The 16,331-nt window shown below is 35.6% G+C and overlaps 1 protein-coding gene and 1 pseudogene across 1 annotated transcript in view; both read right to left on the reverse strand.

Annotated features, from left to right (window-relative positions):
• DPYD (dihydropyrimidine dehydrogenase) overlaps positions 1-16,331 on the reverse strand; it is a 994,283-nt gene that overhangs the window by 178,215 nt on the left and 799,737 nt on the right. The gene's annotated exons all lie outside the window — the stretch shown is intronic.
• On the reverse strand, positions 1,679-2,353 carry LOC102493264 (28S ribosomal protein S15, mitochondrial-like; annotated as a pseudogene).

Here is a 16,331-nt window from a genome sequence, read left to right on the forward strand (position 1 = left end):
AAAGAATTCTAGATAAAAACTAGTGACAAATACAATGATCTTTCTAAATTTTTATATATAAATTGATTTTTAGTATTAGAATGATAGAAATGAAAATTAACACTAAGGGGTAAAATTTCAAAGTGGTATACAGGGATTTGGCCGCATATTCCAATTGATATTAATGGACATCAAATGGCAAAATCCCAGAACACAGCTTTGAAAATTTAACCAGTTACATTTAAAGTGCAACATTATTACACAGGTGTTAAAAAAAAACCTCAGCAAATCTTTACTGGCATTTGAAGATGTTCAATTAGATCAATAAGATATTTTCTATTTTGTGTTTTTGTTCCTTTTATAAAACTTTTCTAATCTACCAATGAACATGAAAACCTTTCAAACTAATAAAGGTATCTTTTTTAAAAATTGAGAATAATTACGTTCTCTGAGGAAGTATGATCCAAAACTAAAAAAAATGAATCCTTCTATTGCTAGGCAAAGGTAAATTTGATTTTTATTTCCACTATAAACTCCATTTGATATTGTTTAACAACTCAGTTCATTTAATATGAAATACAATCTATCTATTCTTAGCATTTTTATTGTGACTAGGTTTTTAAAATGACATTCATCTATCAGGAAAGAATTCTAGATAAAAACTAGTGACAAATACAATGATCTTTCTAAATTTTTATATATAAATTGATTTTTAGTATTAGAATGATAGAAATGAAAAAGCAATGGGTTTAAGATAAAATAAAAATTTGGGTATTAAGAAAATACATAGGTAAATAACATACAGAATTGTACATATGTCATTGAAAATGCATAATGACTTAGAGCCAGCAGGTGTTATGATGGTTAAAGATGCTGGACTCTCACATGGTTGACTGTGGCTCTAGTCTGGCATAGACCTGGCAGCTTGCTCTCTCACTTTCTCTCTCTCTTTCTCTGGTCAAATTAAAAAATAAATAATAATAATAATAAATTAATTAAATAAAATAATTCTTTGAAAAAAAGAAAATGCATAAAGGCCTCCAGAAGTACTGTTATTGAGATAAAGATTTTAAAATTTTTGTCACTGATGTAGAGATTAATGAGAAACTATGGAGGAAAAGGCAATTTGAGAGGCTCGAAGCATGTGAAGGTGGACTCCATCCTTAAGGAAACAAGCTTTATATCAAGAAACTGAAATCCTATAAGCTTAAATGAATAGGTAAAATGCAATTTAGATTAAACCTTCATCTCTGGGGTGGCCAAATGAACCTGATGGGGAATTCAGTTGCCTCAAGCCACTCTGCTTCAAATCTGTGGAATCCTCCCATAAAAATCAAGCCATTCTGAGTCTCCACATTTTGAAACAAGCTGCAGGTTTGAAACAAATGAGTGAACAAACAAAAAGTGACCCGGACCTCTAGTTTCAACACAACTGTCAAGACTTTTGACTTGCACTGAAGTGATCCTTGTGGAATAGCTGGGAGACTAGACTGAATGGTCACTTTTGGTCTAATCAGTCAAAGCCTTCCATAGTGTCACAACTTAAAATGCAAATCAGTGTGTTGAATTCATAGAGTTTCTATGATAAACTGCACAGAACATTTAGAGAACATTTTTGGATTGATTTTTTTTTTTTTTTTTTTTTTTTTTTTTAAGATTTTAACAGAACTTATTGGTTTTGAGTGCTATGGTTGGGCTTTGGAAGAGCTTTGGATTCTTCTAGTCTTGCTTTGGGGCTGGTGCAGCTGCAGCTTTTAAGGCCCTTTGTTGCTTATTCAGCTTCTGAACCTCCTGGAAAACTTGTATGCATAGAGCCTTCTTGGTCACCAAGTGGTGGTGGGCTGTAGGCTGCACGATAGCACAACAGGGGGAAGGTGCACTCTATCTCCAGCTCCCTGCATGTCTTCTTGAAGACATGGCGTTTGTGGGCTTTGTCCTTTCGGTGTTTCTGCATGTATTTTCATAATCGCAAATCTTGACGATCAAGGCAACAATTCCAGCCTCTAGGGAGCTGATGTCCTCAGGGTTTTCCACCACCTTGTTCTTCAGCTGTTTTTGCTGGATTTTTAGCTTCTCTTTCTGGTTGGCCATTTCCAGAGACAAGAGTCTTTTCACAATATCATCAACTTTCTCAATTCCAGGGACTTTCTGGGAGTTTTTGAGCAGCATGGAAGGAGGTAGATAGATCATTGTCTTGGCTGGGCTGGACTAGTTTCTGGACGGCATATCTGCAGGTAGCCTGGAGGAGACTTCAAGGCTGCAGGTGGTTGGGAGAAAGTCTCATGCTCCCTCCTCCCGGAAGCCCCAGGACCAGGGCCTTGGTTACTGCTTCTGGCTGAATTGAACTCAGCACCCTCCACATGGCCCTCAGCATGATGACTTCTGACCCTCGCAGGGCTTGCGACACTGCCGCGTCCCCTTTGCTGTCAGATGAGATTACATGGGTCTTGGATTGATTTTTTTTTTTTTTAAAGAGTGGTTTTTGTCACAGGGTATGTGTGCTTGCTGGAGAGACAGAGAGAGAGAGAGAGAGGGACAGAAAACAAGACATCGTCCCCCAGGGGGATGGCCATGCCACAATCCCTTCTCCTCCAGTCTTTCAGAATTTTGGGTACAGATACACATGCACCTGGCATGAGTTTTAAGCCACCAGGTCCAGGACTCTAACCACAGTTGACTATGTGGGTGTCCAGCGACGTAACCATTATGCCATCTGCTGGTCTCTGATTCATGTTTTTCAAAAACATTTTAGTGGGACAAACGTTTTGAATTAAGTTAATCAACTTGATTTTGATGACTCATTTTTTTTTCTTTAGAAAACAGTACTTCCCTTGGCAGATATTATTTAAAATGCCATTTCAAAAATGATACCATTAGCTACAATATAATGTATTTGTATGTATGTAGTCATGAATTATTACTTAATCAAGTTCCTTAATGTTATATATCCATTCCTGTGTCCATCTGTTTATCCACAAAATACATATTAAGCACCTATATCTTTTTTCTCTGGTTCGTCAGTTTGTGTCCTAAACCCGTATCCAGGATGGATACTTAAAAGTCCAGCCCTTATTGGGGACCAGCAGTTAGCTTAATGGCTATGTTGCTGGACTCCCATATAGTCGACCGTGGTTCACGTTCCGGACCCAGTGGCTTAAACCTCACACCGGGCGCGTGTGCGTGCGTGCCCAAGATCCCGAGAGGAGAATGGAGGAAGGAGAAGGGATTGCGGCGTGGCCATCCCCCCTGAGGGGGGTGATTTCTCGCTTTTTTCTATCTCTCTGTCTCTCTCTGTCTGGCAAACACATGTGCCCTATAGCAAAAATCTCTCCAAAAAAAAAAAAAGAAAGAAAGAAAGAAAGAAAAACTTCAGCCCTTATTGTAATAAGTTATTTCAAATAAATAATTTGAGCCCAATGATTAATTCTGTACCAATGATCTAATAGGACAAATTTACATTTGCTTGAGCATAACACATTTATAAACACTGCTAATATAACTCTTAGATGGCAATTTGAGGATGAACTAGTTACAACATCAGACAGAGAATGAGGCCAACGTCCAGTCCTAGCTTGGCTACTTACAAGCCATGTGATGTGTGAAAATTCCTTAATCTCACATTACCTAATATTTTTCATGTATGTAACAATGAAAATTGTAACAACTTCACAGAGTTCTTTTGAGGATTAAGTGATTTGATATATATTTAAAGGGCGCACATGTAATAAAAAATGTAGATGTGTTTGCTATCATCATCTGTACTACCCTCAAAAACAATTGATTTCAGAGGGAGAATTAAGTTTATTTTTTCCCTATCTTCTGTGTTCTTGTGTGTTTAGTAATGCAATGACATCAATGTTTAGATTGGAGATAAAAGTATTATGCCTATGATGATGGAAATTTTTGTCCAGATGCCTTAAGAGAAACATACATGTCCCTCACGTTTTCTCCTAGCTGCTGTCACTTTGCAGTGTCATTATGATAACCAGATTACTCCAACTCCAGAGGTAAAAATCTTAAAGGCAGAAGTCAATATATTTTATAATCATTTTTTTTTTGAGAATCAAAAAGTTCATGCACTAAATCAATACATATGGATTTTAATGACAACATAAGAAATGCTTATTGGTGAAAGGAAGCAGAGATTTACTTTGCATAACTACATCCTTGAAGAGAAAAGAAATTTTTAATGGGCAAGACAGTGTGGAACATATGCTAATTCTGGATAACTGGAATTTTGAATAATTAAGTTTAATTCCGTTTGTTTCTTCCCTAATCATTTGACTCCTAGGACAGTTACTGTTACACAATTAATTGTTAGAACTAAGTCCACAATAAACTCCTGATAATAGCTCTAGTTGGCAATAAAACATAAATTGGGTTATAATACTCACTCGTGCTCACTGTGTATACAAAAAGAAAATGTAGTTTTAATTTGCTTACATTAATTAAAATATAATGAATTAAGTGGATAACAAATTCATTAGAAATTGAACTTTGGCTGTCTAATTGTTAATAGCTTTAACATTATCCAGATGAAGTAAAATATTAGCAAATCTAAAATTTCAAAGATTTAGGAGTTGAGAGATTGATTTTTATAAAATACACATAAATCAAGCACCAACAAATTTATGCTTTACTACAACAAGCTTAAAATGCTAATGAAGCTAATATACTGACAAATATGTGAAGCACAGCTATTTAAAAATACATCTTTACACATGGATTAAGGTCCTCTGAGAACATTAGCATAATTCAACGAGAAACCGAAGTACTAAAAGGATCTGGGGTTGTATGTGAAGATGTGAAACCTAAATGGAAAAAAACGGAAAAAGCAAAATCAAATGTTTTATGTTACTGTAGTTTTTAGAAAGCCTAAAAATATTCTTATAAAAATGTTTTAACTTTAGTTAAGTCTTTCATATTTTTTTTCCCCTTGAGTCTTCATATCTTTATAGCTCTGTTTATCTGCCTCATAATGTATTCAATATGTTCATAGTTGATTCATATTCAATAACTTAGCACTTAGCATGTGCCAGGTATTTTATTTTAAAGCTACGCAATCATTAATCTTCACCAAGGAAGGGGGCATTTCCATTCTGACAGTCACTGCTGCTGTGAGAGGAAGGAGTAGGAGCATTGACTCAGGGGCCAATTTCCATATGTCAGACTCAGGCTGGGCAGCCACATTTGTAATTTAACCCTTATGATTCTGTGAAGGTAGATGCTGCCACCCCTATTTTGTTTTGAAGAAAGGGGAGCCCAAGCTGAATAGATGACTTGTGCAATACCATTCCATTTTGTTTTGTTTTGTATGTTTTTGGATTATTTTGCCATAGGGTGAATGTTCTCGCTAGAGAGAAACAGAGAAAGGGATAGTGAGAATTTCCCTTCAGGGGTAATGGTCATGCCACAATCCCTTCTCCTGCAACCTCCTTTTGGGAGTTTGAGCATGCATGCACTTGTACCTGGCTTGTTTCTCAGGCCAAGGGGTCTGTGACTCCAATTGTGGAGCCAGCCATGGGCGATCCAGTGCTTTAATCACTATGTCACTTCCTGACCCACCATTCAGTTTAAAAGAAATAGACTGGGAATAAAATCAAGTCTCTGTGATGTGAAAGTCCCTACTCTTCAGTCATTATTGAGAAGTGACTCTGTAACAGTGATAAAGAGGACCGTCTTCACATTGTCTTGGTCTAAGAAAACCAGTATTGGTATGGTCCAATTTAAGAGTGCAAGTGCTGAAGTCCAACCAGCTACTTTTAAATCTCAGGTTAGTTGCTTTATACAATTGTGATGGTGAGCTAGATCCCTAACTTCTCAAACATTAATTTTCCCTATCTCTGGTGCATGGACATTGATATCAATAATATTATAAAGACATAGGGAATATTAAATATAACCATTCATGGAAAGCATTTGGCAGGATGCCTGGCGCATGGGATGTATGAACTAATATTACTGTCAAAGCCAAAGAGAATTAGTCAGAAAAATAAACATTGAACTATAAACATATAGGAATAAAGAGTACTCAAGGAGTTTTAATATCCTAGATGTCAAACACGGAATCCTCTTATAATTGATGTTATTTCATTTGTTAAAAATTATAACTATTAAAAAAATTATAACTATTCATAGTTCAATCTATGATTGTAAATGTTTATATTTGTGTATATCTTTCTTAGATTTTTGAGTTTATCTTGAAATAACTAATTGTATATGCCTTTTCGTGCAGAAATTCTTTGAGGAATCTAGTCCGTTAATACATAGACATAAAGTTAACTATATAAAGATGTTTCTTGAATAATTTTTTTTTGTATCAAGAGAATGAAAATAATATAAATGATCACTGGTAGTTATACTTTTAAATATTATACTTCATCCATTTATGATGTATTAGGAAACCACTAAAACCAATGTGTAATGAGCTCTGGGAGTCATATCTACTCAACAGGCTGAGGCCACATGGGAGACCCAGTTTTGATGTCCAGTCTACCCTAAAATCCAGGCACAATGAACCTGTAGTCCAAATTACTTAGGAAATTGAGGTAGGAGGACTGTGAAACAGAGTCTTTAAAAAAAAAAAAAAAAAAAATATAGATAACAAAATATATATACACATAATTAAGAGTTAATCACATATTGAAACCAGATGGTCACAGGATATAGTGGTAACACAACTACAGCCACTTGGCAGAAGTCCTGGTTTTGCATCCCATGACCTCTCTGATCATGCCAGGTGCTCATATGTGTGCTCATGATCTGGTGCTGCTGAGACTGGGAGTGGATCATGGTGTGAAGATCCTGTTGGCAGGTGGCTGTCTACCTTTCTGTCTCTTTCTCTCTCTGTCTCACTCTCTCTCTCTCATATAATAAATAAATAAACTTAAAAAAAGACTTCATCACAAATGGCTGTTCAGATTCATCGTTCTGCATTGTTGGTGACAAAAATATATATACATTTAGCATGTGTGCCTATAAAATGCACAGAATTTTATGCATTTTCCTTATCTCTCTGGAGAAGATGAGTTCAGCAGTGGAGGAGTTAAAGAAAAACTCATGTATCGATATCTATATTTCACATTTTATTTTTTAAGGTAATTTTTTCCATTAAAGAAGGAAATAGAGAAAAAGAAGAGAGAGATATCTCCAACAGGATTATGTGATCCACCCTAACCTCAACCAGCCAGGAATCCCGTTCACACACATGTGCCTGGAATACCAGGGATGTCTTAGGATGTGAACTTGAGACCTTAGCTTCAGTATCATTGAGCATGTATTGCATTACTACCGCACCATCATGGCTGGCCTTGTTTGATTCTTCTAGATAAGAAGGGGTTTATTATTTACTTCTACAAAGAAAATGACTATTACAGAAATAATACTAAAATTAATTTTACATGAATAAACATCAATAGAATCTGTGCTGTGAAATTTTTACATATAAGATGTACAATATTTGTAGCCTCTCGCATTCTAAAGACATACTTGGTTCTATGTCCAATATTTTAAGTAAAAGATGAACAAACTTAGAACAGAGTGAATATGATGATCTTTCTTGATCCCTTGTCACTCACATATGCCATATGATATATATCTATATAACTGCTGAAAGCAATCCCAATAACTATCTTCAAATATTTCAATGGTTGCAACCATGAAAAAAAGGCTTATTTTGGTTTTTATTTTTTGTATATTATTACTATTATTATTTATAAATTTAATCATTATATATCATTTAGACTTTACCCAGCATGCTATACACCTCAGTCCAGCCCAGTTGAGAATAATATATACATCCTCATCAACAGATAATAAGTGATATCTGTGTCCCACAAAGGTCATACCTTTCTTTTTTCCCCTCCAAATCTCCTTTCCTATGCTCGTCCCCTCTCACACTCTCTTTCCACTTTGTCTCTAGTGTTCATAACAGTTTTTAATGCTTTTATGTCCTCTAGTCTTTCAGGCTCTACAATACAGTGTGGACAGTCAGTATATGTTAAATGGAGACATACAATGTGTCTCTATCATAGCCTGACTTGCTTCACTCAGCAACAAATCTTCCATATTCTTCCACTTTCTATCAAATGCCAGGGTCTTGCTGCTTTTTATGGCTGAATAGTATTCCATGGAGTATATATGACACACTTTTTCAATCCATTCATCTGTTTGTGGACATTTGGGTTGGTTCCATGTCTTAGCAATTGTGAATAATACTGCAATGAATATAGTTGTGCAAGAGTTTTTCTCACTGAGCGTTCTCCTGTCCATTGGGTAGATACCCAGGAATGGAATTGCTGGATCATATGGTGGTTCTATTTGAAGGTCTTTGAGCAACCTCCATATTGTTCTCCACAGTGGCTTCACCAATTTACATTCCCACCAACAGTGCAAGAGAGTTGCTCTTTCACCACATCCCCTCCAGCACTTACCATTTTTTGTTTTTTTTCAATCTTCATCATTCTGACTAGAGTTAGGTGGTATCTTGTTGTGGTTTTGATTTGCATCTTCCTTACGATGAGGGATGTTGAGCATTTTTTAACATGCTTTTTGGCTGTTCATATGTCTTTCTTAGAGAGTTGTTTATTCAGCTTGTTTTCCCATATTTTAATTGACTTAATCATTTTTTTCTGGGTAAGTCACTTGAGTTCCCTGTGCATTCTGGTCATCAATACCTTATCTGAGGCACAGTTAACAAAAATTCTCTCCCATTCTGAGTGTTATCAATTCACACTAATTATGGTGTCCTTTGCTGTGCAGGAATTTCTTAATCTGATGTAATCCCACCTATCTATTTTGAGGATTATTGCCTGTGCTTTGGGGGTCTTGCTTAAGAAGTCTTTGCCAATCCCTATGTCTTCCAGAGTATCCCAGTGTTTTCCACCAGTAGTTTTATAGTTTGTGGTCTTAGGTTTTGAGCTTTGATCCACTTTGAGTAGATTTTTGTTAACGGTGACAGATAGGGGTTAAGATTCATTTTTCTGCAGGTGGATACTCAGTTTTTCCAGTACCATTTGCTAAAGAGCTTTTCCTTTTCCCATTGGATTGACTGGTACCCTTTGTCAAATATGAGTTGACTATATGTTTTGGGGTTTATTTCTAGGGTCTCTATGGGTCTCTACTCTGTTCCATTGGTCTTCATATTTATTTTTGTGCCAATACCATGATGTTTTGATTATCACAGTTTTGTAGTATATTTTGGGTCAGAAAGTGAGATGTTACCTACTCTACTCTTCTTGTGCAGGATGGCTTTAGCAATAGGGGGTCTTTTATGATTCCAGACAAATTCTATGATTGTCTTTTCTAGATCTGTGAAGAATTTCTCTTAATTTTGTCTGGATTGCATTAAATATGTAGATTAATTTGGGTAGCATTGCCATTTTGATTATATTAATTCTGCCAATCCAGGAACATGGGATGTCTTTCCACTTTTTTGTGTACTTTTTGATTTCCTTTTTAAGGTTTTCATAGTTTTCCTTATAGAGGTCTTCGGCTTTCTTGGTTAGTTTTATTCCTAAGTATCATATATTTCTTGTGGCTATGGTAAATAGGATTACTTTCTTCAGTTCTGTTTCTGTTTGTTGTTTGTAAATAAAAATGCTATAGATTTTTGTAAATTAGTTTTGTATCCTGCCACTTTACTGTATGCATTTATTACTTTGAGAAGTTTTTCTTGGATACTATTGGGTCTTTTATGTATACAATCATATCATCTGCAAACAGAGATAATTTTACAAGAAAATCTGGATGAGATGGGCAAATTCCTGAACACATATAATCTACCAAGATTGACTCTGGAGGACACTGAAAGCCTGAATAACAAGCAATGAGATTGAATTAGTAATAAATAACCTCCCAACAAAGAAAATTCCAGGTCCCCATGGCTTCACTGCTGAATTCTACAAAACATTTAAAGACGAGGTAATCCCCATTCTACTCACACTTGCTTCTAGAGATTCAAAAGGAAAGAACCCTTCTAAATTCATTCTATGAAGCCTCCATTACCCTCATTCCCAAAATTGATAAGGATACAACAAAAAAGGAAAACTACAGACCTATATTTCTGATGAATATAGATGCAAAAATTCTCAACAATATACTCACTAATCATATTCAACAGCATATAAAAAAGGTTATTCATCATGACCAGGTAGGCTTTATTTCAGGTATATGCAAGGGTGGTTCAATATATGCAAAACCATAAATATAACACACCATATTAACAGAAAGAAAGATAAAAGCCATGTGACCATTTTAATAGATGCAGAAAAAACATTTGACAAAATACAACATTCCTTTATGGTTAAGATTCTCAGTAAAAATGGCATAGAAGTATCCTTTCTCAGCATAATAAAGCCATCTATGAAAAACCTATAGCTTACATTATACTGAATGGAAAAAAATAGAAAGCTTTTCCACTAAAAACGTATAAAACAAGGCCTCCCACCTTCTCTGCTCCTATTCAATATAGTACTGGAAGTCCTAGCCAGTATGATCAGACAAGAGGAGGAAATAAAAGGCATTCCAATAGGGAAGGAAAGAAGAACTGTTTTTTATTTTTTGGTAAAACTGAAACCCCTGATTCAGCATACACTACTGGTTTTATTATTTTTATTTTATCATTAATTTATTGTAAATTCAGCCTTAAAAGGACCTACATGAGGGTTTCACTCTCCTTTGAACTCTAAGGGGCTACTTGATAGACAAGTTATAAAAGAAATATTTTTATGCTAAAGGAAATAGTACATCCTATGATCTCTTCCAGTTCGAACTTTGAGGATACTCTTTGTCATGTTTATTTAAAGGGCAGTTGTGCATACTCTGTATTTGCCAGTAATTCCAATAATAAAGTTAACTTAGAAAAAAAAAAAAAGCAAATACCACTTAAAATGAAATCCTAGTATTAAGTGTATTATATATAAAGACTCATCTTTTGAGTGTTACATGTCTTCTTATGTATTTTTGCTTATATTGTCCTGGTGATACAATTGGGTCATTAGAAAAATCATGACACATTTTGTATAGGAAAACATAGAAAAAATGCATCATGACTTTTCTGATGACCTATTTGAAATAAATAGTTTTGTAGGTTTTTTATGTATTCATAAACTGAGACTCAGTGAGAATAAACATAATATGGCACCCTCAAAATTGCTTGTTTAGAAAGTTTGAGTCCAGTATTTGAATCTAGCCATGTCAGGTGCCCCATATCATGATCTTTTTTTGTTGTTGTTAAATTTTATTTATTCATTAATTTATTTTTAATTTGACAGACACACACACACACACACACACACACACACACACACAGAGAGAGAGAGAGAGAGAGAGAGAGAGAGAGAGAGAGAGGAAGAGAGGGAGAGGAGAAGTGAGAAAGCAAGCCACCAGGTCTGGGACTCAAACTGTGGTCAGCCATGTGGGAGTGTCCAAGGCCTTAACCACCATGCTACCGGCTGGTCCCCTATCATGATCATAATCACAATGCTATAATTATTTTATTTTAAATGTATGGATGTAATTTAAGTTTCAGAAAGAAGTACTAATAATTTTTACAACTAAAAGATATATTGTTTAGTTACAGTAAAACAAAAAAAAAGAGTATTATATAAATTAACTCTGTATTAATTGTAGGATAGAAATTAAATCAGAGCTAGAGTGGTACTGGAGTAATAGACAATATGGCCCAGGTTGTCCAGGTTTATTCCCAGTTTCTTATTCTTGTATTTATTTGTAATTCCATTAGGTAATTTAAGTAACATTCTCTGTCACTCTAAAAGTATCTCAGTTTGGATGATAAATTACAAAATCATACCAGCTGTAACTAATGATAATTGTATCTAAGAAAGATAAAACAAAGACAATTACAGAAGAAAATTTGATTAGAACAAAACGCACAATCTATGAAGAACTTAAAAACACAGTACACTGTCCAAGACACAAAGGATGGTACGAAGAGATAAACGTCTTTAAATGTGTTCCTAGAAGGAAACACATGGCATTCACTAGGCATAATTAGTCTATATGTTCTTTCTATTTTCAACCTGTAGGTGGCCACCACAAGCTACACTTATTAAACAACTCATTAGTAGCATTTTCAATACTGTCATCTTCAGATAATTAGCAATTTATTTAAATAACCAATTTCTGTAGAAATAATTGCCATGAAATGCCCTGAACCTACTTTTTATAAACTATAATAAAAGTGTTAAGATAATCCCTGACATTTGCAAATGCCATTAGTTCACCTTTCCTTTTGATAGTGCTATGGCATTATGTTTAAACAATTACCCGATAACACAGCAGTTTAATGAAACAGTACAGTAAGCACATTCTTCAGTATGGCCAGAGAGGACATTCAGATTGAGAAAGAAATTTAATATGCAGGCATGTATACAAATAGAAAAAAACACAGCTTCAAGAAAAAAGAGTGTTGTAGTAAGTACTTTACTGCTATTTCCAAGCTGGTTTCCATGGTAGGTGCTACAATAAATGTACTTTATTTGGAAATAAGGATGGAGAATTTTGTAAGTTGATTCCTGTAACTGACTGGTGCAAACCGAAATCATATGCAGCTATGAATATGTATAGCACAGTCATTGTGTTATTGGATTTATCACTTCCACTCATTAGAAAACAAGTAGTGAATATTTCTTACTATAAACCTTAAATACGTACATATATTTTTACTTTCAAAAAGTGAGCACTTTCAGAATAGAGCTATCAAAGAAAACTGTAAACGGGTAGATTTAGATTTTAGCTAGCTAGTAGTCAGCATTTACGATGAACTTGAGCACTAACTCAGTTTCTTCCTTACTATCCTGCTCCCTTTTCACTAGGATCCACCAATGAAGGATCATACAGTGTTTCTCTGTTGCAAGACACAAAAAAATTAAGAGACACGAAATGGAAAATGATCTGTTGATAATAATGTGTATGATAATATGTTGAACTGGACTAATATATGGCATTTTCATGTTGGAGAAAAAAGAATTAATTATATTTTACAATTCTTTATTTAAAATGTTAATTTATATGCATATACAAAATTATTCTGTACATTTCTCTTTTCATGTAATCTCCATCAAATTTTATTACTTAGTGTTATGATTTGTTTTTTAATGGCCAGAAGGAACATGAATTTGTCAGAGAGACACGTAGAATAAAAGCGAGAGAGAAAGACACCACGCCAATGAGGTGTGGTCATATTGCAATCCTTTCTCCTCCATTTCTCCATCTGATGGGATTTTGTACAAGATGTATATGAGCCCAATGTATTTTTCAAGTTGCTGGGGCAAAGATTTCAACCGTGATTGGTTACATTATATCTGACTTTCTTAACCACTACATGGGAGCTGGCCTGATATTTTGACTTTGTAAAGTTATCATAGAAAATTTCACCTGTGTCTATAGTCTGGAAATGTTTTTCAAATATGAATTTCTTCTGCTGTTAAAAGGAGACCAAAATCCTTTTTCTTTTTTAAAAATCACCCCCTCAGGGGGGGATGGCCAAGCCACAATCCCTTCTCCTCCATTCTCCTCTCTGGATCTTGGGCACTCACGCAAATGCGCCTGGCATCAGTTTAAGCCACTCAGCCTGGGACATGAACCATGGTCAACTACATGGGAATCCAGTGACATGGCCATTACACCAACTGCTGGTCTCAAAAGGAGACCAAAATCTTTTAGGTAAACCTTTCCGATCCTATTGCCCTTATCACATCAGCTCTTTAATCACTTTACAATCTCATCTCTGACAACTTTTCTATTACACATTTCTACCTCTTTTTGTGTCAAATTTTACAATTTATACTTTGCTTAGAAATCATTCAATTTTTCTAAATTTTGAAATAAATGTTTTGGAGTTATGCAGCTATTCTTCTATAAAATTTTAACTGTCTCCTTTATCTATAGCTTATTTTCCCCCATCTAGTTGTTTCTATTTTGCTCTCCCTTTTTTATTAACCAAACAATCACATCTTTATTTAAAATACCATTTTTGATTATAACAAAATATTTTGGTATAATTTTTATGTCTAGTTCATAGGTGAGATATGAATTGTTTCCAATTGAGATGACATATATTTCTTCAATTATAAAATCTTCCTTCTATGCATGAAAATCGTTAGTATGTTACAGTGCTAGTAAATTTGTTGATTAAGACAGTATCTTGGGTTCTAATTGGACAACAAATAATTATTGTGATGTTTGTATTCTTTAGGATAACATTTGTAAAATTTTATCCTAAGGAAATAATTAAGACTATGTAGAAGAATTTTACTAACTTAGAATGCTCAATGTAACATAATATAAATTTTTAAAAGAATAAATGAATAAAGCGAAAAAAAAAAAACCTCTTTGACACTTTCATAAGTTTTAAGCTGTGGCATTCATATGATAAAATGAAATTAGAGTTCGAGCCAATGGCAATATAATTTTTATGGCTAAATTGAAATAATTTTGAAAGCCTATTAGCACCAGTTGCTCTGCTAAATTATTTATACATTATTTAAAGAGTCTGTGCATGTAAGAGTGGGAGGGTTGTGTGGTTAAATAATGCATTATGACAGTAAAACAATTAGTCTATGGGGCTGAGTGGAGGAGCAGTGATAAAACACGACACTCTGTAAGACTAACACACAGGGCAGGTTCCAGATTCATGACTGAAGATCTCCCTGAGCATGCGAGGCCATACGTGCCATGATGGAGTTAGAGGACTGCTGGTGGATAGTGGTATCAAGACCCTGCTGGGGTGCTATCTCTCTTTCTCTGTCTTTCTCATTATTGGAAGAAACAAATAAACTTTTTTAAAAAGCTCAAACTTCTTTAAAAAAAAAAATTAGTCTATAATGACACCATACATTTCACTGCTGAATGTGAACATGGAGCCTTTCTTTATTTCTCCATTACCATATACCTTAGTCTTTTCCAAATAACAACTTCTGGCAACGCTTTTTGCCTGTAAGTCTAATGAGTTTACCTAGTATAAACAGACTATTTTTTTGAAGAGGTTTTTGCTATAGGGTGCGTGTGCTCGCCAGAAACACAGAGACAGACAGAGAGACAGAAAATGAGAAATCACCCCTGCAGGGGGATGGCCATGCCGCTATCACTTCTCTTCTACTCTCCTCTCGGGATCTTGGGCACACATGCACACGCACCCAGCATGAGTTTAAGCCACCGGGTCTGGTACTTGAACCACGGTCAACTACATGGGAGTCCAGTAACATAGCCATTATGCCATCTGCTGGCCCCTAAATAGACATTTTTTTAAAAGATCCATTTCCTCAACCAGGTAAATATTCTGAACCATGACAGACTTAGTAGACTTGATGTATAAACATTTCTCATGTGATTTGGCTTAAGAATGTCTAGGGCAAGTGTTACCATATTGCATAAAAGTCACATCTTTCTATGGTATTCAAAAATGGTTTATAGGAGGACCAGCAGTTAGAGTAATGGCTATGTCACTGGACTCCCATGTAGTCAACTGTGGTTCCCGTCCCAGACCCGGAGGCTTAAACTCACGCCGGGCACATGTGCATGCATGCTCAAGATCCCTAGAGGAGAAGGGGGGGAAAAGGGATTACGGTGTGGACATCCCCCCCTGGGGGTTGATTTCTCGCTTTCTATCTCTCTCTGTCTCTCTGGCGAGCGCATGCACCCTATAGCAAAAACCTCTCCCCCCAAAAAAACCCAAAAGGTTTAGAGGGGCCAGCAGTTAGCGTAGTGGCTATGTCACTGGACTCCCATGTAGTCAACTGTGGTTCCCGTCCCAGACCCGGAGGCTTAAACTCACGCCGGGCACATGTGCATGCATGCTCAAGATCCCTAGAGGAGAAGGGGGGGAAAAGGGATTACGGTGTGGACATCCCCCCCTGGGGGTTGATTTATCAGTTTCTGCCTCTCTTTCTCTCTCTCTCTTTCTGGTGAGTGCATGCACCCTGTAGCAAAAACCTCTCCAAAAAATTTTTTTTTGGAGGAGAAAAAGGAAGATTATAATAAAAATGATATTGCCAATGACGAAATTGCATTTTACCCTTGGGAGAATCTAAGATAACTAGAAGTGAGCATTTTTCTAAGGGCATATAAAAAAATAACAAAAAGAGTTCCCACATCCATTACGATCATATTATTTCATTTTTGGAAAGCCTGGACATCTTTTGTCTGTGAAATTCTGTGCTCTGTTTACTCTGTGGGTGGTTTCATGGACAGGTGTCGTGGTAGCACTTGCTGTATGGTAAAGCCCTTCCTTTCATTCGCAGTAATGCATTCTCTTCCGCCTTTACAATGAATTACATGTGTAAATCTCTGTGTCCTGTGATAAGACTGTGTTACTCGGAGTCTGCTGAAAC

Source organism: Tupaia chinensis, unplaced genomic scaffold (assembly GCF_000334495.1).
Source record: "Tupaia chinensis unplaced genomic scaffold, TupChi_1.0 Scaffold146687_1, whole genome shotgun sequence".
Classification (NCBI taxonomy): domain Eukaryota; kingdom Metazoa; phylum Chordata; class Mammalia; order Scandentia; family Tupaiidae; genus Tupaia; species Tupaia belangeri.